The following is a 15484-nucleotide window of genomic DNA, read 5'->3' as shown; positions in this document are numbered from 1 at the left end:
GGCTGTGCTGTAACACGATGGAGTTTCCCTCCATGGTTCTAGTGTGACTGCGTCTTCTCCTATGGCTGTCCTGGGACTGCACCTGGTATGCTGCATTGATTTCCGAGCACCACATTACCAGAAGGATACTGATGAGTGTTCAGAGAACAGAACACAACTGATTGGGAGGCGGGAAGGATCATTTTACGAGAAAGGTTTAAAAGGGCTAGCTATACAGAGCTTGGCTAAGAGGTGCTCGAGAGGACATGGTAACAGTCTACTGTTAATTCAAAATGTGATGGGGTGTGTGCCCTACACTGGCAAACAAAGGGTTAATGGATGTGTTAGGCCAATTAGCCCACCAGGTCACACCTGGGGAAGGGAGTGTCAGGGCTGGCCTTACCATGAGGTGAACTGAAGTGACCGCCTCAGGTGCCAGACTAGGGGAGAGGGTGGCACAACTAGGACCCAGAGTGTAGAAAATTGTGTCTGCTGCTGGTGCATATGTATTAAGAACATAAGAATGGCCATACTGGGTCAGACCAAAGGTCCATCCAGCCCAGTAGCCTGTCTACTGACAGTGACCAATGCCAGGTGGCCCAGAGGGAGTGGACTTAACAGGTAATGATCAACTCAGGGCCAGCTCTAGCTTTTTTGCTGCCCCAAATACTATTCCTTACCCATCCGGGCTAATAGTCATTAATGGACTTAACCCCTATGAATGTATCTAGTTCTCTTTTAAACACTATTATAGTCCTAACCTTCACAACCTCCTCAGGCAAGGAGTTCCATGGGTTGACTGTGCGCTGTGCGAAGAACTTCCTTTTATTTGTTTTAAACTTGCTGCCCATTAATTTCATTTGATGGCCCCTAGTTCTTATAATATGGGAATAACTAAATAACTTTTCCTTAGTCATTTTCTCCACACCACTTATGATTTTATATACCTCTATCATATCCCCCCTTAGTCTCCTCTTTTCCAAGCTGAAAAATCCTAGCATCTTTAATCTCTGCTCACATGGGATCCGTTCCAAACCCCTAATGATTTTAGTTGCCCTTTTCTGAACTTTTTCTAATGCCAGTATATCTTTTTTGAGATGAGAAGACCACATCTGTACACAGTAGTCAAGATGTGGGCGTACCATGGATTTATATAAGGGCAATAAGATATTCTCCGTCTTATTCTCTATCCCCTTTTTAATGATTCCTAACATCCTGTTTGCTTTTTTGACCACCTCTGCACACTGCGTGGACATCTTCAGAGAACTATCCACGATGACGCCAAGATCTTTTTCCTGACTCGTCGTAGCTAAATTAGCCCCCATCATATTGTATGTATAGTTGGGATTATTTTTTCCAATGTGCATTACTTTACATTTATCCACATTAAATTTCATTTGCCATTTTGTTGCCCAGTCACTTAGTTTTGTGAGATCTTTTTGAAGTTCTTCACAGTCTGCTTTGGTCTTAACTATCTTGAGCAGTTTAGTATCATCTGCAAACTTTGCCACCTCCCTGTTTACCCCTTTCTCCAGATCATTTATGAATAAATTAAATAGGATTGGTCCTCGGACTGACCCTTGGGGAACACCACTAGGGGAACACCTCTCGCCAGTCTGAACATTTATCATTTATTCCTACCCTTTGTTCCTTGACTTTTAAACTGAAACCATTGGGAGTGAGGCACCGAAATACCATGAGGATCAGGGCCAGGGGTGGCTGCAGGCCCCAGCACGCCAAGCGCGTGCTTGGGGCGGCATGCCGTGGGAGGTGCTCCACCGGTCACCGGGAGGGCAGCAGGCAGGCTGCCTTCAGCAGCATGCCTGTGGAGGGTCTGCTGGCCCCACGGCTCCAGTGGACCTCCTGCAGATGTGCCTGTGGAGGGTCCGCTGGTCCCGTGGCTTCGGTGTAGATTAGCCCTGAATGCCCTGCTTGGAATCCTGTCCAATGCTGTTCAAGAGCTAACCCACCACAGTTCTCCACCCTGCTCTTTATCTCCACTGCCTGTATAACTTACTTCTGGGGAGGAGGGACGTTGTCTCTGGCACTCATCCACTAAAATCCAGGGGAGTTTTGCTGTTGACTCAGACCTGGGCTACACTTGCGAGTTACAGTGCAATAAAGGAGCCCCAGGTGCACTAGCTCACTACCCGTCCACACTGGCAAGGCACGTAGAGCGCTCTGACTCTGCAGCTACAGTGCTGCTGGTAATCCACCTCGGCGAGTGGAATAACATTTGCTGCATGCCTGCTGGAGCGCCACGGTGCCAGTGTGGATGCTCTGGTCCCATAGTGTGCTCTGATCAGCCTCCAGAAGAGTCCCACAATGCCTGTGCTAGTCACTCTGGTCATCACTTTGAACTCTACTGCCCTTCCCTCAGGTGACCAACTGTCAGACCCACCCTTTAAATTCTCTGGGAATTTTGAAAAATCCCCTTCCTGTTTGCTCAGCAAGGTGTGGAGTGAGCTCAGCGAATTTTTCCATGTGACCGTGTCTCCATGCGCCAGGCGATCCCCAGTATGGAGCAATGGCGAGATGCTGGACCTCATCAGTGTTTGCGGGGAGGAAGCTGTCCAGTCCCAGCTGCGCTCCAGCCGTAGGAATTACGATACCTTTGGGCAGATATCAAGGGACATGATGGAAAGGGGCCATGATTGGGACGCGCTGCAGTGCAGGGTTAAAGTGAAGGAGCTGCAGAATGCCTACGACAAAGCCCGCAAGGCAAACCGCTGCTCCGGTGCTGCCCCCAAGACCTGCCATTTCTATAAAGGGCTGGATGCGATACTTGGGGGCGACCCCACCTCAACGCTGGGGACTACCATGGACACTTCAGAACCCAGTTCAACAAGGCAGGAGGAGGAGGACGAAAGCAGGAGCGAGAGTGCTGAGGAGAAGGAAGACACCCCAGCATCCCTAGATGCATGCAGCCAGGAGCTGTTCTCAAGCCAGGAGGAAGGTAGCCAGTGGTGGCAGCTAGTGCTTGGGGAAAGACATACACCACAGGAGGTTCCGGTAAGTGGTTTTTATTTTGGGAAGGAAGTTATTCGACGCGGGCTCTTGGGGCGAGGAGGGTTAGGGCTGCATGCATGCCTAGATGCAGAATAAGGCGTTGATGTGCTCTTTCACATAGCAGTAATCAGCCTCAGTGATCTCTTCAAAGGTCTCATCCAGAACTTGGGCAATGTGCTTGCATATGTTTCTTGGGAGAGCCACTGTGGTCCTTGTTCCAGTAAGACTAACTTGTTCGCGCCACTGTGCTGTGAGGAGCAGGAGGGGCATTACTGCACACAGACAAGCTGCATATAGGCCAGGGCGGAAGGCACATTACAGTAGAAGACCCTCCCTTGCTTCCCAGGTCACCCTCAGCAGCAAGATACCTTCCATGACAAACTCCTGTGGAAAATGTGGGAACAGTGTTCAGTATAGGGGTCCCCTGCTGCTGTTGACTCTCCCCAAGGCACAGAAACCCACAGGATAGTACGACATGAAACAATCAGTCACGCTTGACCCTGTGCTTACTCACCATTTTGGGGCTCTTGTGGGTTGTGCACACGTGCTTTGGGATGGGCAAATTATGCTATTGTGTAGACTGTGCTTTCCTTTAAGTACAGGGGAATCATTGCTCTGTCTGGTGTGAACAATGCTACCTCTGTTAAGTGGTGCATTTTGCCTTTACAGATGCAACCTTGAGATCTCAGCCGTCCATGCTATCATCAGCCAAAAGATTCCAAACAAGCAGAAAGAGGCCACACAGAAGCAAGGGAGACATGTTGCATGAAGTAATGCAGCATTCAGGTAATGAAAATCAAAAAGTGCAGGAGTGGCAGGAGAGTGAAAGGAGGATCCGCCAGCAGAATGCAGATGGCCGGCACCAAAACCTAGAGCGGCTGCTAAGCATCTTGGAGCACCAAGTGGACTCGATACAAGCACTCGTAGCAATGCAGGCGGAGCACTACCATGCCCACCCACCCCCTGCAGCCCTTGTCCCAAAACTCTTTCCCTTGTGCCCCCATGTCACCTCCAACCTACTTTCCCCAACATCTGGGTTCTTACCACCACCAGCTGCCTATAACACCTGTAGCTTCACCACCCAGCCCTGAAAACTACGACCCTTACCCACTGCACTCAACCCCCATCACCATGCAGTATAGCCATCCTGAAGTGCAGCACTCATCACACAGCACTCCAGACAGGACATACACAAATTTGTGATTGTACTGTTCCCCACCCCACCCCCTTGCCTTTTCTATTTCCCAAGCAGTTATGTCTCTTTTCAGTACATGAATTTTCTTTTCAATAAATTGATTTTTTGGCTTTGTAAACATTCTTCATTATTGCATCAAGTAAAAGATACTTTAGCCCAGGAAAGCAAGAGGCACTGCAAGTCAACGTAGCAAACAAAGATTCCTGCTAACATTGGAACCACTGCACTTCACTCCCGTGCAGGGAACCACCCCCTCTGCGCCAGGCATGTGATGCTCACTGGAAATGCTGTGTGCATGGATTTTGCCAGGGAGGGGAATCTAATGGAGGCTGTGGAGGTGTAAATAAAGGTGAGCATTTTATGTCATCAGCCAGCACCATTTCCCTGTGGGTCTGAGCTCATATGTTTGTGTGTGTCACAGGTGTGACCGGCGATTTGAGGCGAGGGAGGCTCCAGCAGAATGAAGAAGTGCCAGCTGCCAAGCACACTGCCTCCACCACCCACCATTCCTGTGAGTGCTACTCCCATGTCTCTGTCGGGAGCGGCCATGAGTGCAGAGGCTGTGGTCGTTGCTTGATCGGCTTCGGAGGAGAGCTGTGCAGGTCAGGGTTGAGGTACTGGTCTTCCGCAGGCATATCAATGCGGGAAGTAGAGCACTGGGGTGAAGCACTTTCTGTCACCAGCATTGCTGGAGGTAGGTTGTCTGCTGCACAAGGACCTCAATGGACCTTTCCCAAGTCACCATGACTAGGAGGTATACTGGGCCAGAGGGGGAATGCCCAGGGTTTGCAATGGCAGCATCTGGGGCAGAAGGGGAAGGTCCTGTTGCTGTTCTGGGTAGGAGGTGCCATTCAAAGGGGACCTGGTAGTTAAAAGATCTAGGTACAGGTCCTTTTAGCAAGTGGCTCAGTTTGTCCCTCCCTCAGTCACTCCAGCTGTACAGTAAGGCTACTGATCCTTCTTTCCTTCCCACCCTTTGTTGGTTTTGTCTATTTGGGCTGTAAGTATTTTGGAGCAGGTATTCTTCCTTCCTATGCATCTGTGCAGGGCCTAGTGCAATGGGGCTCCAATCTCAGGGTACTTCTGTAATGCAAATAATAATTTTTAAACTGGAGCTTCCTCCTTTTGTGTACCACAGTACCCAGAATTATTATTACTCTGTTTCCATCTCTTAATTAATGCCGGAACCACAATATATTGCTGTGGTAAAATGACCTAAAAGGACTTCATATAAATGAAAATAGTTGTTATTTATTACAGGTCTGTTGCATCTTATGCACATTTAACAAGTGTGATTTCTGTTTTACGCGGTCAGCAAAAGCAAAAGAACTCAGAAAAATAACAATTTTAATAGTGTACCTGTAGTGCGGGCGATACTGCCCACCATTCAACTCAATGTAATTTTGACTATACGCGGTTTTCGCTTTACGCGCTAACCGCGAAACAGAACCCCTGAGTAAGATGAGACTTGCCTGAATCAGATGGCCGTGCCCCAATTGGGTCACCAGACTCCCTCTGCTGGAGGAAGTGGCATGGATGTGAATTGTTCTATTTCTGTTAACGACTTTCCCAAATCTTTCTGGGCTGGTGGCATTTCTGTGGGAGGGATCTGATATCTGCCAAGCATCTCCCTTTAGAACTGATGCTGTGCTATGTGCCGTGACTGCTGGACATTGTGAAAGGGACATTAACTGGGAGGCACACATGCCTTTTGGCGGAGCTCCTGCCGTTGAGCTGCAAATAGCCGACAAGGATTTTTGTTGGTCTTTCTCACATAACTTAACACAGGGGTTGGCAACCTATGGTACGCGTGTCAATTTTTAATGGTACGTGGCTGCCTGCTGCCTGGGACTCCGAGTGGGGAGGGAAAGACACTCCCCGCTCACCCGGAGCCCTGCTGCCGTGCGCACAGCGCTCTGAGGGGCGGGGCGGAGCAGGGCTGTGCGCAGGGGGGCGGCGGCGGCAGCAGGGGTCCAGAAGAGTGAGGAGCCCCATGGTAGGAGGGCTGGCTCCTGGGCTAAGGGGAGGGGGTTGGCCAAGGGGTGGGGGCAGTCAAGGGACAGGGAGCAGGATGGGGGGGTGGTATACTGGGGGGTGGTTAGGGGTGGGGGTCTCTGGAGGGGGCAGTCAGGGAGCAGGGGGGGTTGGATGGGGCATGAGAGTCCCGGAGTTTGTTTGGGGAGTGGATAGGGTCAGGGCAGTCAGGGGACAGGGAGCAAAGATGGGTCTTGGAGGGGGCAGTTTAGGTGGGGGAGGTTTCTGGGATGTGCAGGGGAAAGGAGCTGGATAGGTTGGATGAGTCAGGGTTCTAGGGGGGGACTGCCAGGGGTAGGGTGTGGAGAGGGTTGGGGTAGGCAGGGAGTTGGGGGGGTTGTATGGCCAGAGTTCTGGGATCCTGTCAGGTGTGCGTGGGAGTGTAGTAGGCATGGGAGTCCGGGGATCTATCTGGGGTGGGGGTCTAGATAAGGGTCTGGGCAGGTCAGGGGGACGGTATAGGGGTGGGTTCCTGGGGGGCTAGTCGGCGAGATAAGGGCAGGGGCTTAGATGGGGGTGGTCCCAGGGGAGGGTAGTCGGGACAAGGACCGGGGGGAGTTGGGGGTTCTAGGGCGGTGCAGTCCCAGCCTTCTGCCGTAGAAGCCCTGCACCCCAACCCCGCCGACCGATGCCTGGCTCTGTACCTCTCAGCCCTCTGTTGACTCCTTGACCCCCCATGACCCCAGCCCTGATGGCACCCACCACATACCAGCCCCTACCCTGACACTGCACCCCGCCTCAATGCCGCCTTGCCCGACTCTTTCACCCCACATCCATGCACCCTGCACATCCCATCCCCCCCACCCTGAGCACCAACAGGAGCTGCACCCTCATTCTATTCCCACCTGCCCCTCACACCAATGGGAGCTTCCAGGTAGTGCCCCACCTACACCTCGTGCCCCAACCCTGGCCCCTTCCTTCATTTTAGCTCTTGGCCAGACCCTTCACCCCCAGCGGTGTGCTCGGTCCACTCCAACTCTCAGCTCAGTGCAGAGAACGGAAGAGAATGGACCAGAACCAGGGAGAAGGTAGGTACCCACTGTATGTGGGCAGGGCCGGGACCCCAGACTGGCACTGGGCTGAGCAGGTCCGGCAGCTGGGATCCCGGCTGGCAAGAGCCAGAGGATGGAACCCCTGAGCGGCAGTGAGCTGAGCCGCTCAGCTCACTGCTGGTCTGGGGTCCCGGGCACCAGCCCCGCACAGCCCGCTGCCGGTCTGTGGTTCTGGCTGCCAGACCCTTCCCAGCTGGGGTCCCAGCCGCAGGCCCCACTCAGCCCACTGCCAGCCTAGGTGAACAGAACCCCAGACCAGCAGTGGGCTGAGTGGGTTGGTGGTGTAAGATCAACGTTTTAATTTAATTTTAAATGAAGCTTCTTAAACATTTTGAAAACCTTGTTTATTTTACAATACAACACTAGTTTAGTTATATAATATATAGACTTGTAGAGAGAGACCTTCTAAAAACATTAAAATATATGACCGGCACGTGAAATCTTAAATTAGAGTGAATAAATGAAGACTCGGCACACCGCTTCTGAAAGGTTGCCAACCCCTGACTTAACACTTCTCCATCTTGTCTAAATCAGCTGAGCTGCCCGGACTGCTCCTGGTGCATGCCCCTGCAATCAAACAGTAGATGGGAATAAAAAGCCTTCCCACAAAGCCTTCCATGGAGACATGTTGGGGCCCTGGTTGTCCTGATGTGCACATAACACTGCCCGGGGGATGCACATAAAATGTGGCCCTCCCTGATTGACTGGAGTCTGTGTTCTTTGACCTAAAGTTTCAAAAGTGATAAGTGATTTAGGCTGCCCAACATGACACACCTGAAATAGCCCTGGTTTTAGAAAGTGCTTAGCATGAGCCCCTTGAGAATCAGACACCTTGAAGACGTCCCAAATTGGGCACCCAAATCAGTCTTGTATTTATACAACCTGTGTTTCCTGGGGACCACATCGTGAAATAAATCTTTCCTTAACCCCCTCTTCTGGCCTTCAAACAACCCCCAGCCTTGCCAAGCTCATCTTCAGAAGTAACTTCCCCACAGACCAGGACACGCCAACTCCAAGTGGCACCAGACCCTGCCAGAGCAACAGATGCAAAACCTGCAGACATATCTCCACTGCTACCATGATCAAAACACCTTGCAAGATCCTTGGGTCCCACACATGCCTATCACAACTTGTGGTGTCATCCAGTGAACCAAGCGATCCAACCATAATTATGTGGGTGGAACCAGACAGTTACTGCACTCTCAAATGAATTCACACGAAAAACGATGAAAGCCAAAAATGCCCCATCGCTTGTTGGCGAACACTTTTCACAAAGCAATCACTCCATATCTGACCTATCAGTCCTCATCCTCAAAGGCAACCCACACAACGCTTTCAAAGACAAGCCTAGGAGTTTCAGTTCATTACTCTGCTGGTTGCTAAAAACCATGGAGTTAACAGGGACACTGATTTTTATGGCTCATTGTGACATGTTGTAAAACACCCTACTGCCTGCTACCCTTAATTGCCCACTTCATTTTAAGCAGTCTTCTTCAGCATGTGTGAACCCTTATGCCTAACAATCTGTCTCATAGGTGCCAATTATGAGGGTATTCCAGGGCTGGGGCACCCACGGAAAAAATTAGCAGGTGTTCAGCACCCCTGGCAGCTAGCTCCCAGCTCACCCGCAGTGCCTCCTACCTGCCCACTGCCCCACCAATCAACTCCTTCCCCTCCCTCCCAGCACCTCCCACACACTATAATCAGCTGTTTCACAGCATGCAGGAGGCACTGGGGGGAGGGGCAGGAGCGGGGATGGGGTGCGCTCAGGGGAGGAACTGGGCAGGAAGAAGCAGGGCTGGGGTGGGGGTTTGGGGAAGGGGTGGGGTGGAAGCATGGCCTGGAGTGGAGCAGGGGCAGGAAGAGGCAGGACAGGGGTGGAGGTGGGGTCTGGGGTGGAGTAGGGGGCTGAGCAGTCCCCGGGGCTGGAGGAAGCTGGTGCCTATGATCTGTCCTTCCTTGTATTTAGCTGTGGCACTCTGGTTACCTTCTCCCAGACCCGAAGAAGAGCTCTGGGAAGCTCCTAAGCTTGTCCCACTCACCTACAGAAGTTGGTCCAAGAAAAGATATTACCTCACCCACCTTCTCTCTCTCATTAAAGTTACTGCATGCTCGGTAGCCAATAGAAACTGTAGTGTGAAAAACAGGGCAACTGATGGATGCAGTGTTCTGAAGGCTGACATGCTAGCTGAGACACAGAACAGAAACGCAGCCATAGGTAGCAGAGCTCTTTTGTGATGTGAATGAGCTCTCAGCGCAATCTGAGACTGAGTAGGTGCCTGGAAACATCTAGCTCACACTGAGCATGCTCAAAGGTGTAATGCATCACTAGTGTATTCACTTGACATCTCATTTGCATAGTCAGGCCCCTACCTCAACGGGCATTTAGCCTCTATTTGTGCCCTTGGAAATCAGTGGTGGGTGGACAAGTGTAACTGAGGCTTGGATCTGGCCTTGTTTTTTTAAAACCCAGTGGTGTTTATTGGTTCAGGAATGCAGCTATGTGAAATCTACAATGAAAGGCAGAGTTAAGGGTAGGCAAGTGGAGTTCATGCATGGCTCCAACATAGCAATGGCATAGAGAAAGCACCTTCCCTACTGGTTATGGGGAGGTGGCTATGATAGCTCTGTAAAGGGACTAGCCAGGGTAGCGCAGTGATTCTATCTAACAGACACAACACCACCTGAAATAGGAAGCAGACACCTGAAGTCATCTCCCCCGCCAGGTTATTCCAACTGCTTTCCTGCTTCAGTGGAAGCTGCTCCCGGAGAATGGCAACAGCCGTTTGCATTTTAATGTGGGTAAGTGGCACTTGCCTCCGCCTCTCTCATAAACAGCCATTATGCAAGCAATGAGGAAATGTGAAATGGCCAGTGATTCACTTGCTCCTTGCATTCCTCTGATCTGCCGTGGGAGCACTTTCCTGGCAGTTCACTCATCGGCTGGCACCCAGGACTTTGCAGGCCGGATTGAATTGGCACGCATGTGTGATTGAGAGTGTGCGCCCTTGCAACCAGCCTGGCGAGGGAAACAAATGCCAGGTGTAAAAAGACATCACAGAAGTGCAGGCCTCTAGTCATGGATATTGTCTTTAGAAGCCTGAGAACTAGGGTGCAGTGTGGTATAAACTGAAGGAAACTGCAACTACCTGGACCAGAAGAGGCTGTTAGACCCACCAGAGAGTAGGCCCTTCTGTTAAAGAACAAGTTGTATGCAGCAAAGGAAGGATGGGGGAAGCAACCCTATTGTACAATCCCACTTTTAAATCTGTCCAGCTCTCTCTCAAAACTAATTCAGTTGTTTGTCCCCTAACTCCTATGGGGAGGCTGCTCCAGACCGACCCCCTTCTGGTTAGAAACCTTCTTCTAATTCCCAGCCTGAATTTGCTCATTGCCAGTTAATATCTATTTGTTCTTGTGCCAACGCTGTCCTTCAGCTTCGATAGCTCTTCGCCCTCCTTGTGTCTATCCCTGATGTTTTTACAGAGCACAATCATCTTCCCCATCAGCCTTGAACTTGATGCGACTCTCAGAGGATGCAAAGGCAAAATGAATCAAACCGGGACCAAAATAAAGGCTTACATGGGCCCTTAGCAAACACAGCTCTTGAGTCCTGCATTGCTTTAATTTGACAAACCTAATGGACAATGGGCAGACTGCTGCTGGCTAGTGCTGTAAGTAACTGCTGGCTGCAACTCTCACCCAGCTGATTAGGCCCTCATCAACCGGGCCTATTGACACGATCTTGCTCTGTCTCTTTGCCAAGGGCAGATGGATTTTCACCTTGGTGAGAAGTGGCTGGACATTCAAGCTCTCTGGTTGCCTTGCCAACCATTTTCCTCCCCTTCACCTCCCCAAGTGACCTTTAGGGAAGCGGTGCTTTCAAATTCCCCCTCCTCAGATGAAAGCATCATTTTGAAACAGGAGCAGCTTGACATGTAGAGGCTTTTAACATCAGTGCAGCCGCATCTGCCTGCACAGAAACTATCAGGGAATCACAGGCTGCAACAGGGAGCTGGAACAAAACAACCCTCAAAGCCGGGATGGGAAATTGCTTCCAAGGCCTGCAGTTATTAAGAACCATGCAAGCATTTTTTTTTTTTTGCAATGAAATCTGAAGCCAGGTGAGTTTTCTTCATTGACTCCAAGTCCAGAAGGGACCACTGTGATCATCTAATCTGCCCTGCATAGCATGGGCCAGGGGTCTGAGCAGGGGCTTTGTTTTCAACTCTACATCCAGGTGCCTCGAGATGTGCTGATTTGCCAATACCTTTACCAGTTGAGGTAAAGTCCTGGCTCCATTGAATTCAATGGCAAAGTGTCTGTTGATTTCAATGAGGCCATTTCATGCTTGCCATCTAAGAGCTGTCGCCCTCTTGCCCATGACCCTTTCCTATTCTCTGCAGGAAGCAGCCAGCAGCTGGTTGTTCTTTCCTGTTCTTGAGGCAGGATTTCCAGTTGTGCGACAGACCTCATTTCCACAGAGCTGGCCCATATCCTGCTGTCCCAGTTCACATGGCAAAGGGTCTTTGATTTGTTGTGAGCCTCTCAACATGGCGGTAGCACGAAAGCACAGTGGTGCCAAGATGTGATGAAGCAACGTTGTGACGAAAGAACTCTTTGTTGGAGAACAAGGAGTAAATTGTGGTATCCCTAGCCCTAAACGCACTGCCTTCAGTAACTCTGACTGTCACGCCTACCATCCTCGAAGTGCCAGCAATATCATAGCCAGTGTTTATAGGCAGTATTGTTGAGGGGCTTGAGTGTTAACCTGGGACTAAAAAGACCTAGGTTCTATTCTTGACTCTTCTGCTGGGTGACTTTTGGCAAAACACTTTAACGTTGTGCCTCAGTTTCCCCATCTGTAAAATGGGCTCAGTGATACTGAACTCCTTTGTAAAGTGATTTAAGATGTTTGTATGATTATTAAGGCACTTGCATATTTGATTCAAATAACAGGCCAAGATTTTGGCTACTAACCCAGCCTTTTGGGTTTGTAAAACTGCACGAGAACTTCATGCACCAATTAAGGTTGTTGGTGGAGTGGGGAAATAATTGACCATTGATGAGGGTTGGCTATGGGCATGGGGTGAAGAAGCAATGGTGATTTATACTTGCTGAGGATCTGGTGCAGTCACTGCACCCTCTTGCTCAGTTGGTCAACATCATCCAACTTGTGCACCAAATGAGGCATGGGGGCGCTGTGGAAAAAGAACATGTGAAAATGTTATTAAAACCCACTCATGACATCCTGGATCTAAGGAAGTCAGTGGTAAAATTCCCATTTCAGTGGAACCAGGATTGCAATCTACAGGTCTAACTCTCTCACGCTCACTAGTCTCACCCCAGCGTAACTTCATTGATATGAGCAAAATTACTCCCAGTAAGAAGAGAATCTTACCACAGTGCAGAAAAACAAGCAGGGGTGAAAGTAACTTAAAGGACTTACTGGTACACCGGAGTCCTGAGTGGGCATGGCCTCAACTAGAAGAGGTGGGACCTTTCAAGATTTAAAGGCCCTGGGGCGCTGGCTGTGGCTGGGAGCCCCAGGGCCTTTAAATCACCTCAGAGCTATGAGCTGCAGACAGGGCTGGTGATTCCATTAGGAGACCCTAGGCGGTTACCGAGGGCACCAGGATTCGGGGGGGTGGCATTTTGTGTGCTCCCCAGGGGGCGCATGGGAGCTTTTGGTTCCACTCCCGTTGCGCCGCTGAAGAAGGACCTTCTGCCGACATGCCGCGGTAAACAGCAGCAGGCAATTGAGCAGCTCAATGACTGCCGTTGTCGCCTGTGGCATTTCAGTGGAGAGTCCTTCTTTGGTGGCATGATGGGAGTGGAATTGGAAGCTCCCACGTGCCCCATGGGGAGCGCACAAAATGCCACCCCCCAAATTCTGCCTAGGGCACCAGAAACCCTGGCACCGCTCCTGGCTGCAGAGGCATCTGGGAGCCCCAGGGCTCAGAGACGAATTAAAGGGCCTGTGACTCTGGCTGCCGTGGAGCTCCAGGTCCTTTAAATCCCTGAAGGAGCCCTGGCGCTGTTGGGGTAGCAGCAGGGCTCTGGTGGGGATTTAAAGGGCCAGAGGTTCCTGCCACTGCGGGGAACCCCAGGCCCTTTAAAGTGCCGCCAGAGCTCCGACAGGGGGCTTGAGCGGCACTTAAAAGGGCCTGGGGCTCCCCGCAGCAACTGGAGCCCCAGACCCTTTAAATCACCACTGGAGAAGCCAGTCCAGTCCGGCATGGCATACCAGCTTTTGCTGTACCGGACCGTACCGGCTTACTTTCACCTCTGGAAACAAGGGGACAATTCTAGGTCTTTCCTGACTTTTGTATGTTTTACTTTAAAATAGTCTTTTAATGGAGTTTTTTTGGCGCATAGAATTGTATTCTACTCATATTTGGTGCATAGAATAGAACAAAGTGCAATCTGGTCTCCATATTGGAAGAGAAGGTTCAGGGTCTGGAGAAACAAGTATCAGTCCTGCATTGCATAAGAGAAAATGAAGATTTCCTGGACCTACGTCAGGATATGCTTCTACGGGCACAACATTCAGAAGAATCAGAGCAGGCTGCGTAGCGGGGACAGAAGGACGGTGAAGAAATTTGGCAGCATGTGACCTCCAGAAGAAGAAAGAGGATCGTCCATGTACCAGCAATGCAGATCCAGGTGAGCAACCATTTTCATGTTCTCTCCACAGGTACTAATGCAGAGAGTGGACTAGAAAGATGATATATCTGAGGGAAGGGAGCAGAAGGAGACTTCACTGATTGGAAGGCATGAGATGCACTGTCCTAGAGATGGGGGTTCCAAGACCACCGCTCCAAGAGAAGGAGGCAGGTGGTGGTGGTTGAGGACTCCCTCCTCAAGGGGACTGAGTCATCTATCTGCCGCCCCTACCGGGAAAACTGAGAGGTCTGCTGCTTGCCAGGAGCTAGGATTCACGATGTGACAGAGAGACTACCGAGACTCATCAAGCCCTCAGATCGCTACCCCTTCCTGCTTCTCCACGTGGGCACCAATGATACTGCCAAGAATGATCTTGAGTGGATCACTGCAGACTATGTGGGTCTGGGAAGAAGGATAAAGGAGTTTGATTTGCAAGTGGTGTTCTTGTCCATCCTTCCTGTGGAAGGAAAAGGCTGAAGTAGAGACTGTCAAATCATGAAAGTCAATGAAAGGCTATGCAGGTGGTGTCTAAAAGGCTTTGGATTCTTTGACAATGGGATGGTGTTCCAAGAAGGGAGAGTGCTAGGCAGAGACTGGTTCCACCTAACAAAGAGAGGTAAGAGCATCTTTGCAAGCAGGCTGGCTAACCTAGTGAGGAGGGCTTTAAAGTAGGTTCACAGGGGGAAGGAGACCAGAGCCCTGAGGTAAGTGGGAAAATGAGATACCAGGAGGAAGCATGAGCAGGAGAGCACAAGAGGGGAGGACTCTTGTCTCATACTGAGAAAGCAGGATGATCAGCGAGTTATCTTAAGTGCCTATACACAAATGCAAGAAGCCTGGGAAACAAGCGGGAGAACTGGAAGTCCTGGCACAGTCAAGGAACTATGATGTGACTGGAATAACAGAGACTTGGTGGGATAACTTACATGACTGGAGTACTGTCATGGATGGATATAAACTGTTCAGGAAGGACAGGCAGGGCAGAAAAGGTGGAAGAGTTGCATTGTATGTAAGAGAGCAGTATGACTATTCAGAGCTCCGGTGTGAAACTGCAGAAAAACTGGAGAGTCTCTGGACTAAATTTAAAAGTGTAAGCAACAAGGGTGATGTCATGGGGGGAGTTTGCTATAGACCACCAGACCAGGGGGATGGGGTGGACGAGGCTTTCTTCCGGCAACTAACAGAAGTTACTAGATCACAGGCCCTGGTTCTCATGGGAGACTTCAATCACCCTGATATCTGCTGGGAGAGCAATGCCTGCTGGGAACTGCTAGGGCCAGTGGAGCAGGGGGCTGGCTGAGGCAGGGCAGGGGGCTGACTGGGAGATCGGGTCTGGCTGCAGGCAGGGCTAAAGGGGGGTGACGGCCTGGCTAGAGATGGGGTTGAGTGGGGACGGGTTGCTGCCTGCTGGGAACTGCTAGGGCCAGTGGAGCAGGGGGCTGGCTGAGGCAGGGCAGGGGGCTGACTGGGAGATCGGGTCTGGCTGCAGGCAGGGCTAAAGGGGGGTGACGGCCTGGCTAGAGATGGGGTTGAGTGGGGACGGGTTGCT

The sequence above is a fragment of the Chelonoidis abingdonii genome, chromosome 7 (assembly GCF_003597395.2).
Source record: "Chelonoidis abingdonii isolate Lonesome George chromosome 7, CheloAbing_2.0, whole genome shotgun sequence".
Taxonomy (NCBI): domain Eukaryota; kingdom Metazoa; phylum Chordata; order Testudines; family Testudinidae; genus Chelonoidis; species Chelonoidis abingdonii.
This window is presented reverse-complemented; position numbering follows the sequence as displayed.